This window comes from Nerophis lumbriciformis, linkage group LG14 (genome assembly GCF_033978685.3).
Source record: "Nerophis lumbriciformis linkage group LG14, RoL_Nlum_v2.1, whole genome shotgun sequence".
NCBI classification, from domain to species: Eukaryota; Metazoa; Chordata; class Actinopteri; order Syngnathiformes; family Syngnathidae; genus Nerophis; species Nerophis lumbriciformis.
The window spans coordinates 35,257,605-35,271,551 of record NC_084561.2 but is presented as its reverse complement, the minus strand read 5'-3'; the positions used below and the strand labels follow the sequence as shown (position 1 = coordinate 35,271,551).

Genomic DNA, 13,947 nt, shown 5'->3' with positions numbered 1-13,947 from the left:
AGAAACGATTTTCGCCACCTCTCCCAGGGCCCTACGAGCTAAGGCAAAAACACTAGTGGCAGTGACAAAGCCAAATATGTCATCCTCATTTGTCAAATGTTGTGTATGTGCAGCACAATAACAACACGGTGTTGTCCCCTTCCATCCATTTTCTACCGCTTGTCCCTTTCGGGGTCTCGGGGGGTGCTGGAGCCTATCTCAGCTGCATTCGGGTGGAAGGCGGGGTACACCCTGGATAACAACCTTTATTTTATTTCCTCATATTGTGACAACAGTCTCACATGACGACCCAACTTTAAATGGAGAGTAACCTGTTACCCTCGTGCACACACATTATGAACATCACATAATTTCGCCACACCTAGCATGTGTGTGACAATCATTGGTACTTTAAAATACTGTACATATACATTCACTGTACAAACATACAAACACATACTGTACATATACATTCACTGAACAAACATACATATACACATACTGTACATATACAAGCACATATACATACACTCATGCACATAATCACGTTTCATCAAACATATATTAACGTTGTTGCCCTAGGGGAAACTGGATAACACATGGCACACTGAAAAAGCTTAACCTATTGTTTATTATAACAATCTACAAGGTTAATATAGGTTGCTCCTCTTTCTTTTCCTCAATTTTTCTGCATTATTTTGTATCTCTAGTTATCATTACGTATATGTATTGTTGCATTTGAACAACTGTATTGTTGATAATAGAGGTAAATTATTGGTATTGTTCATTATCAATAGCGCTATTGCTATTGGTATTTGTAATGCTCTATCTGTAGTGGAATAATGCTCATTGTAATTTCTGTATTATTTATTTCGCTAACTGCTTTTTTGCCATCACTTTTACCATCATATTTGTACATATCGTATTTGTTGATGTTGCTCTATTGTTGTTATTAGGGACCGATGTCCCTTTGGGACAGAGGACCCTATTGAATTTCTAGCGTTTTATTATTAGGCACCGATGTCCCTTTGGGACAGAGGACCCTATTGAATTTCTAGCGTTTTATTAATATTATTATACCGCCGCCTCTTTGAGCTGTAATTTGACCCCCTTAACATGCTTCAAAACTCACCAAATTGGACACACACATCAGGACTGGCGAAAATTGCGATCTAATCAAAAAACCAAACCCCAAAACTCAAAATTGCGCTCTAGCACCCCCCTAGGAAGAAAACACAGACACAACTGCCTCTAACTCCGAGGAGGAATGTCGTAGACACATGAAACAAAAACCTCTATGTAGGTCTCACTTGAGACCTATATTTCATACACTGTTTTTACACAATTTTTGTTTTGAAGGGGGAATTGCAAACTTCCTGTTGATTTTTGCTGGGTGTTGTCAGTCACCTTTTTTCAAACATTATCTCCTCTGAGCGCGTTTGTCATGTTGGCTTCAAATAAGCACAGGAGAGAGAACCCTTCTGATTAAAAGTTGATGAAAGAGTTTTAATTACTGCTCCGGTTTGGATTTTATGAGCCCTCAAAGAACCGCTGCGCTGCTGCTGCTGGTGCGCTGCTGCCGTCTCAAGATGGCGGCACCCTGCTCAGACAAAACTGCCTCTAACTTCCAGTAGGAATGTCAGAGACACATGAAACAAAAACCTCAATGTAGGTCTCACTTAGACCTATATTTCATACACTGACAACCCCCAGCTAAAATCAACAGGAAGTTTGCAATTCATCCTTCAATACAAAAGATGGCTAAAAAAACTTTTTTCAAACATCTCCTCTAAGGCGGTTTGTCGTGTCAGCTTCAAATGAGCACGGGAGAGAGATTGAACCCTTCTGATTAAAATTTGATGAAAGAGTTTATAACGAATCTAAGAGACTGATGTATAATACATGTGTATACAACTTTTTCTCTGTGTAATAATCCATCCATCCATCTTCTACCGCTTATCCGGGCTTGGGTCGCAGGGGCAGCAGCCCAATCAGGGAAGCCCAGACTTCCCTCTCCTCAGCCACTTCCACCAGCTCTTCCCGAGGGATCCCGAGGCGCTCCCGGGCCTGCTGAGAGACATAGTCTCTTCAGCGTGTCCTGGGTCTTCCTCGTGGTCTCCTACCAGTGGTACATGTCCTGAACACCTCAACAGCAAGGCGTCCTAATAAAATGCCCAAGCCACTTTACAACTGTTATTACTATTATTACCATTATTACCATTAGTTGTTAATCAAATGTTGGGAAATTTTTATGAGTACGTGATACATAATTGTAAAATATCCAATAAAGTATGACTTAAGTAGACATTCTCTATAAATGTGTCTTTTAATTTCAATAGGCTTCTCCTGGGAGGTGTCGTCGGAGACGTGTGGCCATCAGGCGCGCCGGACGGAGGGAGCATGTTGGTGTCCCCGTTTTTACCCTTACTCTGCATTCACACAGCCGGTGATCAATGGCGATGCGGCAGCCCAGTGGGCGTTTAGCTCATATGATTTCATGTTGGGTGGTTTCTCCGCATTCGTTCCAACATGCTACAATGTTATTTATGTTCAATGACATTCTTTCCGCCAAGTCTCCCGGGATCTTCAGTTCCTATCGTCAAATCATGGCCATCAGTGCAGAGTTGCACTCGTCACTGGTTGTGTGAACGTAGGGTTAGTGTCAAGATGCACCATATGTACAATTTCAGGTGCCAGCGGTCCGTGGGGAGCCACCGGTCACCAGGGAGGAGCCTGCTGTCCAGGAGGAAGCCCAGGTGCCGCTGCAGGTCTTCAAAGATATGGTTGCTTCTTTTCCTCTCCCTAGTGATAGTGGTAGTGTTAGTGTTGGTGAACCTCAGTCCGTCCGCGGTCGTGTGGCAATGGTCGAGAGGGATCGTCGGGGAATTAGGTGAGCTAAGGTTGTGCGCGGATCTTTTCACCAGGGGGATAGCAGGCTTAGTTACGTAGGGATGCAATGCATGGCCATTACTTCAAGTAGTATAGCTAAGCATGTGGTGAAAAGCGTGTTTTCGTGGGAGACACAGGATCTTGATTGCATCCTGTATTCTGACGACGAATTTTACAGTAGTATGTGCAACCTGGGTATTTTTAGCCATTCGTCGCATTATTTGTCCGTGCCGGAACTACCTAGTCATGTAGTTATTGACGAGCAGTTGTTTAGTTTCCATTTTAGTCAACACCCAGCATCAGGTGCTGTGGGTGTTGAGCAGGAAAACGGTCCCTTTGTGACTCTGCGTAATGGATTAGAGGGAATTTCCGGGCAGTACAGCACGTGTCTGCTGACACTGGTAACGTCTACATCTGCCATCATCTGAAGATGGACAGTTCGCTGTGGTCGACAGTCACTCACATAGTAGCTGTGGCCTGGTACCAGTGTAATACTGTACTTTTCCTGTTTAGATGACCTGCATCACTACATCTGTTGTTTGGCTGACGCTCTCAGTCCAGGGCCGAAGCCTCTTGAGCTGTGTGGCGTTAGGGTTAGTGTAGGTGCAAGTCCAGCGTTGCCTGGAGCTTCTGTCGAGAGTTGCATCTTTGAGATGAACACTGCTACAGCACCTGAGCTTAGTGACATCATGTTTGTGCCACCACCTCCTTGTTTGAGAGTGATGCAGGTCAAGCTGTGAGCCACACACAATCCGGTGTTTCTGTGGAAAGTGGCTTCATAGAGATGAGCACTGCTCTGGCACCAGGATTTAGTGACCTTGAAAAATGTTTTGCAGCCCCATCTGTGTGTCAGAGAGGGGCTGGTGTTGAAGCGAGCCGAGCACTGTCTGGCGCTTCTATTCTCACTTTTTTAAGTGAAGTTAGCAGTGGCTCAACAGCAGAATTTGTTGCCACTAATGGCAAAAAGCGTAAGATTTTTTCCCGTGAACGCATGTCAAAACAATCAAAGCGTTTTGAATGCGTTATAGTCAACTCTGATGTACTGTTTATCACTGCATCAGAGAGTGAGAAACAGTTTTTTCGTCTCCTCGGTGATGACGTTTGTAGGGCTTTGTGTAGTCAATTAAAAGTAGATTTTATGAAAGTCGGTGTCTGGTTCATAGAGAGGTGAGCTACTTAGGTGTTCCCTGCCTTAGCGAGAAAATAGTTCCGGATGGGAACTGCTTTTTCAGAGCTGTTTCTCAGGCTGTCAGTGGTTCACAGAAGAACCATCGTAAGATTAGACTGGCAGCCTGTAGAGACCTAGAAAAGAATGAGGCTAGGTATCGGGGTCTTTTGAGGAGCGATATGTCGCTTTTAGTCCAGGATGAAGTGTGTCAAGACTTGGGCCACAGAGGTTGAAATCCAGGCCACTGCAGATTATTTAGGCATTGACATTTTTACATTTGATGATAGTCGTTGGCTAAAGTATAGTTGCAGCAGTAAGTGTTTGTCAGCGGACTGCATTTACTTGGAGAATGTCGGGGGCCAGCATTTTGAGTACATTGTTTGTGTTTTAAAGCCTGGACTGCAAAGTTGTCATGGTTATTGTAAATTAGGCAGGGATATAGGCTGTAGCACTAGGTCTTCAGTGAAAGATGGAGCGGGACAGGCAGTAGATGGGATAGATTGTCTAGAATCAGGTTAAGATTTTATAGAGGTTGTAGAGGGCAGTACAATAAGTAGGGATTCTAGTGCGACAAAGTATTTAAAGCGTAAGAAAAGACTGCAGGATACATTTAATGTTAGACGTCGAGAGACGTGCCCTGCTTTATAGGAAAATGTATAGTGAGGACTTGAACTTCAGGGAGAGCAATACATCACAAAGTGTAGAGAAGTAAGTCTTGCCCCCGCGGGAAGGTAATAGTCCGGTTAGAATGCTTTCTGACAAATTAAATGAGCCGATGTGTTTCCCTGTGCTGTTTCCGATGAGCACAAATACATTCCACACCAGCCGCATTCATCGCTTAAAATTGTCGCGCTATTTTAATAATCTGATAATGCATGCCGACGGCCGTTTTGCGCACAATGTGGAATATATATTCTTTAGCCAGTATATTTCTTAAATGGACCAAGTGTAGCATTTCGGTCGCGATGCGTAAAGGTAAGGGGGGTCAATCTCTGAAGCGCTTGCTACAGTTTGATGACGGTTTTTGTTTTCTTCGGCCCATTCGCGGGACGCCAGCTTTTTGGTCTTCGGCTCAGAAAGACCTTTTGGCTTGGGTCCGCCAATGGGGGATTCCAACATGGTTCTGCTCCTTTTCTTCTGCTGATTTGCGCTGGCAGAATCTCCTTGCCAGCATCCTGAGACAGGAAGGCAGACAGCAGAACAGTTAGAGTGGGCCGATAGGTGCGAGCTGTTGCGTCGCAACCCGGTCACAGCCGCGAGGATGTTTGACTACAGGTGGCACTGTTTTTTGAAGGAAGTACTCATGTCCCCGTCTCAACCAGTTGGAAAGATTGTAGATTACTTTTATCGAATTGAGTTCCAGCAGCGTGGGTCCCCCCATGGTCATGTGCTGTTTTGGATTGAGGGAGCTCCCCAAATTTATAAAAACACAGATTTAGAAGTTGCAGAGTTTATTGATACATATGTGACATGTGAGCTACCCTCAGACGATGACACACTATTGGAAATTGTGTCATCGGTTCAAACGCATTCAAAACGGCATACAAAGTCATGTCGTAAAAATAAAACGAAATGCCGTTTCAATTTTCCAAAACTTATCTCTGCACGCAGGTTCATCTGCAAAATCAAAGAATGTGTTTGTGCTAAAAAGGGAACGAGGACAGAGGGTAGTTGTATTTCAGAAAACAGGCCACAGTGCAGCTGTCTGGGCGATGAGGGACAGTAGTTGCCAAAGGAGGTTGCGCGGTTGAATATGTCGAGAGTAAAAGATGCCATGGAGAGGGAGGAGCCTTTTGGTAGCGTAGAAGAGTTGTTTGCCAGTGTGGGCATCAACCAGGCAGTCTTGGAGCTCGCTTATAGGCGGCTGGAGACTAAGAATAAGGTGGTTTATAGGCGAGAGGTAAACGACACCTGGGTTAACCAGTATAATAGTGTTGGAACGCTAACATGGACATTAGCTTTGTCACTGACGCCTACGCAGTCATCGTATACATAATAAAGTGCATCACAAAAGCAGAGACGGAAATAGGTCTGTTATTTAGCAATGCCCTTAAAGAAGCAAATAAACAAGGAAATCTCTCTGCTAAAGATGCTTTAAAGAAACTGGGCAGTGTATATTTACACAACAGAGATGTCTGCGCTCAGGAGGCAGTGTATAGGCTAATAAGCATGCATTTGAAAGAATGTTCCAGGAAGGTGGTGTTTATTCCAACAGGGAATAACATTGTGTGGTCGCGAAAGGCTTCCTCAGAGGGTCTTAGGTCAGAAGACATGTGGATGACAAGTATTGTAGATAGGTATAGGAACAGGCCTGATAGTGTCGTGTTTGAGGATATGTGCATAGCCACATTTTGTTCGGAGTATCGTGTTCTCAGCAAGAATGAAAAATCAGACAATAGAATTGCACTACAAGGGGGTTTAGGGTTCATGTTGCGGAGAACACAAACTCAGTTTGCCGTCGTTCGCAACATGCGGTTTAAATTAGACAAACAGGAGGAAGCCCACTTTCAGAGTTTGCTGCAGTTGTTCCTTCCTCATAGAACTGATTTAGACCTCAAGCCGGAAGGCTTTGAGTTCTACAAACAGTTCTATGAGGAAGGTAATGTGACGTCGGCTGGCGGGACCGCGCGGCCAGTGCGAGACGTCGTCGATAAAAACAGGGCAAAGTTTGAAGTAGACTGTCCTTGATTAGAGCGTGCGCAGGAGATGGCGGACCGGTTCGATAATGTCGCTGACGATGCGTGGGGGGACCTTTGTCCTGAACAGCAAATCGAACACATGCAATGTTTAGAGGAGAGACGGCGACAGCAGCAGGGGCAAATTAGCAGCTAGTTGAATGGGAGGAAAATGTCCCCGATTTGTTTGTTGGTGGTAAACAAGTAGCTCAATTTGAGAGAAACACCAACATTTTGACTAGAAGGGAGGGTTTAGCTCTGGTCCATTCTCTGAATGAGACGTGGAGGAGCATTTTTGATAGGATTAGGAAATGGTGCCTAGAAAAGGTGATGGGAAAAAACCCAGAACCTTTCCATGCGTTCGTAACTTGTGGGGCAGGTACTGGAAAAAGCCATTTAATTAGAGCTATCCAGTACGAGGCAGGGAGACTATTGTCGCGTCTGTACCAACCAGATGAAACCTGCGTACTCTTAACTGCTCCCACAAGCATAGCTGCATACAATTTACATGCAGCCACAATTCACCACACCTTCAGTATTGGCATGCAGGTTGGTTTACCGTACATCCCTCTGGGTGAAGATAAGATAAACTCCTTGAGGGCTCAATTTGGTCACCTACAAATTCTAATCATTGACGAAATCAGTATGGTAAATCATCATCTTTTAGCTTATGTGCATGGCCGGTTAACACACAAATTAAACAGACGGGGGACTTTTCTCCATTTGGCAACGTTAGTGTTGTATCTGTCGGTGACTTTTATCAGTTGCCACCCGTTAAAGGGAGGCCGCTGTACACCAGTCAGGTGAGTGTGGACCTCTGGTGTCATTTTACAAAAGTAGCACTAAAAACAATTGTGAGGCAAAAAGATAGTGTATTTTCTGAGCTGCTAAATAGACTTAAGAGTTCGGTCAAAGCAAACCCCCTTATTGAAAAGCGACGTAGATATCCTCAAGTCCCGGGAGACGGGGGAAGAGAGCGCAGCTTTGCACATTTATCCCAGGAATATGCAAACCAGCGCGCATAATCTGGAGCGGTTATTCGCAACCTGTCCAGATTATGTTACAATCGAGGCCCAAGATTTTATTAACAGTAGGAAGTCAGGTGAATTAAAGTGCATATTCGGGCATCACGGCAAAACATCGTACACGTGTTTGTCCAAGAGTTTGTGTTTGGCTCTGAAAGCACATGTAATGCTTTGCAAAAATGTTGACGTGGCAGACGGTCTGGTCAATGGCGCATGTGGAACGTGACTTATATTCAATTTGGAGCAGATAAAGACTTCCCCCTCGCAGTCTATGTGAAATTTGACGATCCAAAAATAGGCTCACAAAGGAGGAAGCAACGTTCCCATGCTGCTGTAGAATGGCCGCATTCTACTGCCATTGATCCCGTGGAGGATTCGGCGACAAAACGCGGCGGTTTGCGTCGTCAGTTTCCTCTTAAACCCGCGTGGGCCTGCACTGTTCACAAAGTGCAAGGTCTAACTGTAGAGGACCAGCTGGCGTCCTGGTGCAGCCTCAACAACCTGGAGCTGAACGACCAGAAAACATTGGAGATGATCATGGACTTCAGGAAAGTCACAGCCCCACCTTCCCCCCTTACCCTGATTGACTCTCCCACCCCCGTCTCCATTGTGGACTCCTTCCGTTTCTTGGGCACCACCATCACCCAAGACCTCAAGTGGGAGCCTACCATCAGCTCCCTCATCAAGAAGGCCCAGCAGAGGATGTACTTCCTTAAGGTGCCGGCCGAGATGCTGGTGCAGTTTTACTCAGCCATCAGCGAGTCCATCCTCACCTCCTCCATCACCGTGTGGTTCCCCGGCGCCACAGTCCAGGATAAGCATCGACTGCAGCGCATCGTACGTGCTGCTGAGAAGGTGATTGGCTGCAAGCTCCCATCCCTCCAGGACCTGTTCTCCTCCAGGACCAGGAGGCGTGTGGGTCGGATCACAGCTGACTCTTCTCACCCTGGACACAAACTATTCTCCCCTCTCCCCTCAGGCAGGAGACTACGGTCCATCCAGACCCACACCTCCCGCCACCTGAACAGTTTTTTCCCCTCGGCCATCAGGCACATGAACAATAACAATATCTGATAGCTCAGTTACAGCTCTTTTTATTACCAAATCTGTGTTATATGTGTTTTATGTTGCACGATTGCACCAAGAACAAATCCTAGTTGTGAACCCGTTCTCAAACAACGGCAATAAAAACTATTCTGATTCTGATTTGGCTCTGTTGCACTTTAAGGACCACTTCAGCCTAAAACAACGTTGTGCTGAAAAACTAAATCAGTTTGAAATTAATTGTTTTCAAGCAGCCAGTGAAAGAGGCAGAGAGGCAAGAAAAGGAGGTGAGTTCAGCTCTTGGTGATGATCAGAGGGGGCATGAATTGAAATACCTAAACTACATTATTTAGTTATAAGGCCTGGGACTTTTAGATTCATTAAAATCCTCTGAATAATTAGATTAAACATTGTAATTGAGTCCCACCCATATATGGACCATTTCATTTCAGAGTCCACCTGCTGTGAAGAAGAAGAGGACTCCCTGCTTGGATGACCTGTTTCCAGCGGAGGACGATGGTGAACTGCAGCCCATGACACAGAGGAGCATCCCAGACAGAGTAGACCAGGAAATCCAGGTGTACAGAAGCCTTCCTCGCACCAACAGGCAGGCCAACACTGCCATTTGGTGGTTTGGTAAGAGAGACACTCTGCCCCTCCTATCTGATCTTGCTCAAACCTATCTGTGTCCAAGCTAGTTCCACGCCAAGTGAACGTGTTTTTTCGACCGCTGGCGACACGATTAGCGAAGAGAGGGTCAGACTTGATCCTGAATAAGCAGACATGCTAATTTTTTTGAAGAAGAATTGTTGATTGATGACTGTGGTGTTCTTAGTGTCATAGTTAGTATGTTCCAATAGCAGCAGAAGTGTAATTTTTGGAGAGCTGTATTTTTTTCAGTTTTGTGCCCAAGGGTCTGATTTTATTTAACACTATGTTATTATTTATACACCTATAGTGATCACAGAGACAGGTTGTTTTTGTGCTACTGTATATATTTGTTTTTCTGAAAAATCCCACTTAATATACTTTGGGTAACAACAGTCATTATTTATTTATTTTCAAGATGGCGCCGTCGTGTGTGGCTGGCCGTCTACCGCTCTCAGTCTGGTTTCAGTTTTTGTTGATTTTGTTCTACTGCACTAAACAGTTCGAGTCTCTGCTGGTGTATGATCGCCAAGAATTGTTGGTTTTTCGACCACCTATCAAAAATAACTTTTCTTTTGATTTTGGTGGTCCAAATGTCCTGCCCCCGTTGCTGTCAGGAATACCAGCTCACCTCTTCCGGTTTCCAGCCCTGAGCTTTCCGCGGAAGCGTCGCCGCGGCACCCGTAGTAGCCGGCGGGTAAAGCAGAGCGTACTGTTGGCATGCTCTTCCAGCGTTGCCCGCACGGGAAATGGATTAAGCGGTTCCCTTGTTGCTTTCTGGCCCTACGTGGATCCATCGGGTTACCCTGTACCGGAAATCGGCCCCGATGAGAGACCCTGGACGCGTCGCACCCGCACCTGTACAGCCCAGTGCCGCCAACGTGGGGTGAATCCCTCGAATTTAAAGTTGCTGAGCCGGGATTCCCGGTGTGCTGCGACGCCGGTCTCATCTCCTGCCAGAATTGGTCTGGTAAACGCCAGATGAGTGGCGAACAAAACGTTCCCACTCAGGGATTTCTTCGAGTCACGCTGTCTGGACTTCCTGTGCATAACAGAGACGTGGCTCGGTGCCGGTGAGTCCAGTGTTTTCTCCAAACTTCTGCCGGCAGATTGTTGCTATTTTAACTCTCCTCATACCTCAGGCCGGGGAGGAGGAACAGCGACACTTTATAAAAATGACTATAAATGTACGTAATGCTTTCCTTCGTCATTTTTCGCCAGCTTTGATATGACTTTATTTGAGGTGTGTCTCGCTGACGCGGTGCTGTGCGCTGTCATTTACCGCCCACCCAAATACCAAAAGGACTTCATCAATGACTTTTCGGATTTTTTAGCAGGAATTATGCCCCGCTATGATCGTGTCCTCATTTTTGGAGATTTTAATATCCGTGTATGCTTTCCCGACAAGCCACTGGTGAAGGATTTTTTAAACCTTATTGACTCTTTTAATTTGACACAGTTTGTGTCTGGCCCCACACACGGACGTGGTCACACGCTTGATCTTGTCCTCTCATAGGGTCTATCTGTGTCTAACTTGGACATTTGTGACAATGTGCTTTCAGACCATATGCCTGTCATATTTGAGGCCAATTTTAACCGCTTGACAGCTGGAGCGCGCGCTCCTGTCGAGTTTTTAACCCTTCCACTGCTGGTCAGTTTATTATTGCTTTTAACCAGGTTTTTTTACCCTCTGACTCTGTTTTTTCTGACACTGAGAAACTCAATGCATTCTTTGACTCCACCTGTGAGACAGCCTTGAACTCAATGGCTCCTTTAAAAATCAAAAAGGCCAAAACTAAATCAGAACCCTGGTTTAATGAGAGAACACGTGCGATCAGACGTGAGTGCCGCAAAGCTGAACGTAGGTGGAAGAAGGACAAGCTTCAGGTGTCACTCCAGATTTTAAAGAACTGTTGGCATGGATATCAGAGCACAGTAAAAGAGGCAAAAAGAGAACATTTGGCAAACATTATTGCCTCAAATAGTCTTGACCCTCGTGTTTTATTCAAAACCGTTGACTCTGTTCTTAATGCCCCTCAGCCTCCATGTTTGGAACCCTCCTCTGAATTGTGCAATGCCTTTTTAGAGTATTTTATTGATAAGATTGCCACAACAAGGGCTCTCATTTCTGTTCCGACCTCTGACCCTTCTGTCCCGTTTAACTACTCTGCTGTTTTTAATCAGTTTGAGCAAGTGACTCTGCGGCAGTTACAAGAATGAACTAATCATATGAAGCCCTCAAGTTCCCCCATGGTGCTGTCTCTCCAACATTTTTTAACTAAGTGTTTTCTTGAATAGGGCAACCTGTTCTTAACATTTTAAATAGCAGTCTGTTTTCTGGTGTGATTCCTACCAGTTTTAAACACGCCGTGGTTCAACCGCTTTTAAAGAAACCTGGTCTGGACAGTTGAGATTTAGCCCATTTTAGACCCATTTCTAAGCTGCCTTTCCTCTCAAAGATCTTGGAGAAGATTGTTTTTACCCAGTTAAACACTGTTTTAGAGGACTGTGATATTTTATAAGTCTTTCAGTCTGGGTTTAAACCCCTCCATAGTACCGAGTCAGCATTATTAAGAGTTTCTCCGCATTCGTTCCAACATGCTACAATGTTATTTATGTTCAATGACATTCTTCCCGCCAAGTCTCCCGGGATCTTCAGTTCCCATCGTCAAATCATGGCCATCAGTGCAGAGTTGCACTCGTCACTGGTTGTGTGAACGTAGGGTTAGTGTCAAGATGCACCATATGTACAATTTCAGGTGCCAGCGGTCCGAGTGGAGCCAGCGGTCATCAGGGAGGAGCCTGCTGTCCAGGAGGAAGCCCAGGTGCCGCTGCAGGTCTTCAAAGATATGGTTGCTTCTTTTCCTCTCCCTAGTGATAGTGGTAGCAGGGAATTAGGTGAGCTAAGGTTGTGCGCGGATCTTTTCACCAGGGGGATAGCAGGTTTAGTTACGGAGGGATGCAATGCATGGCCATTGCTTCAAGTAGTATGGCTAAGCATGTGGTGAAAAGAGTGTTTTCGTGGGAGACACAGGATCTCGATCGCGTCCTGTATTCCAGCGACAAACAACCTGGGTATTTTTAGCCATCCGTCGCATTATTTGTCCGTGCCGGAACTACCTAGTCATGTAGTTATTGACGAGCAGTTGTTTAGTTTCCATTTTAGTCAACACCCAGCATCAGGTGCTGTGGGTGTTGAGCAGGAAAACGGTCCCTTTGTGACTCTGCGTAATGGATTAGAGAGAATTTTCAGGCAGTACAGCACGTGTCTGCTGACACTGGTAACGTCTACATCTGCCATCATCTGTGAGGATGGAAAGTTCGCTGTGGTCGACAGTCACTCACATAGTAGCTGTGGCCTGGTAGATCACAACAGTACCAGTGTAATACTGTACTTTTCCTGTTTAGATGACCTGCATCACTACATCTGCTGTTTGGCTGACGCTCTCAGTCCAGGGCCGAAGCCTCTTGAGCTGTGTGGCGTTAGGGTTAGTGTAGGTGCAAGTTCAGCGTTGTCTGGAGCTTCTGTCGAGAGTTGCATCTTTGAGATGAACACTGCTACAGCAACTGAGCTTAGTGACATCAATGATGTTTGTGCCACCACCTCCTTGTTTAAGAGTGATGATTGTGAGCCACGCACAATCCGGTGTTTCTGTGGAAAGTGGCTTCATAGAGATGAGCACTGCTCTGGCACCAGGATTTAGTGACCTTGAAAAAATTTTTGCAGACCCATCTGTGTGTCAGAGTGGGGCTGGTGTTGAAGCGAGCCGAGCACTGTCTGGCGCTTCTGTTCTCACTTTTTTAAGTGAAGTTAGCAGTGGCTCAACAGCAGAATTTGTTGCCACTGATGGCAAAAAGCGTAAGATTTTTTCCCGTGAATGCATGTCAAAACAATCAAAGCGTTTTGAATGCGTTATAGTCAACTCTGATGTAGTGTTTATCACTGCATCAGAGAGTGAGAAACAGTTTTTTCGTCCCCTCGGTGATGACGTTTGTAGGGCTTTGTGTAGTCAATTAAAAGTAGATTTGATGAAAGTCGGTGGTCTGGTGCATAGAGAGGTGAGCTACTTAGGTGTTCCCTGCCTTAGCGAGAAAATAGTTCCGGATGGGAACTGCTTTTTCAGAGCTGTTTCTCAGGCTGTCAGTGGTTCACAGAAGAACCATCGTAAGATTAGACTGGCAGCCTGTAGAGAGCTAGAAAAGAATGAGGCTAGGTATCGGGGTCTTTTGAGGAGCGATATGTCGCTTTTAGTCCAGGATGAAGTGTGTCAAGACTTGGGCCACAGAGGTTGAAATCCAGGCCACTGCAGATTATTTAGGCATTGACATTTTTACATTTGATGATAGTCGTTGGCTAAAGTATAGTTGCAGCAGTAAGTGTTTGTCAGCGGACTGCATTTACTTGGAGAATGTCGGGGGCCAGCATTTTGAGTACGTTGTTTGTGTTTTAAAGCCTGGACTGCAAAGTTGTCATGGTTATTGTACATTAGGCAGGGATATAGGCTGTGGCAGCTAGGTC

General features: G+C 45.4%; 2 pseudogenes; both read left to right on the top strand.

Annotated features, from left to right (window-relative positions):
- The first annotated feature begins 4,688 nt into the window (after positions 1-4,688).
- LOC133616851 (uncharacterized) lies at positions 4,689-10,505 on the top strand (annotated as a pseudogene).
- A 1,598-nt stretch (positions 10,506-12,103) lies between these two features.
- Positions 12,104-13,944, top strand: LOC140676643 (uncharacterized; annotated as a pseudogene).
- The last annotated feature ends 3 nt before the right edge of the window (positions 13,945-13,947 follow it).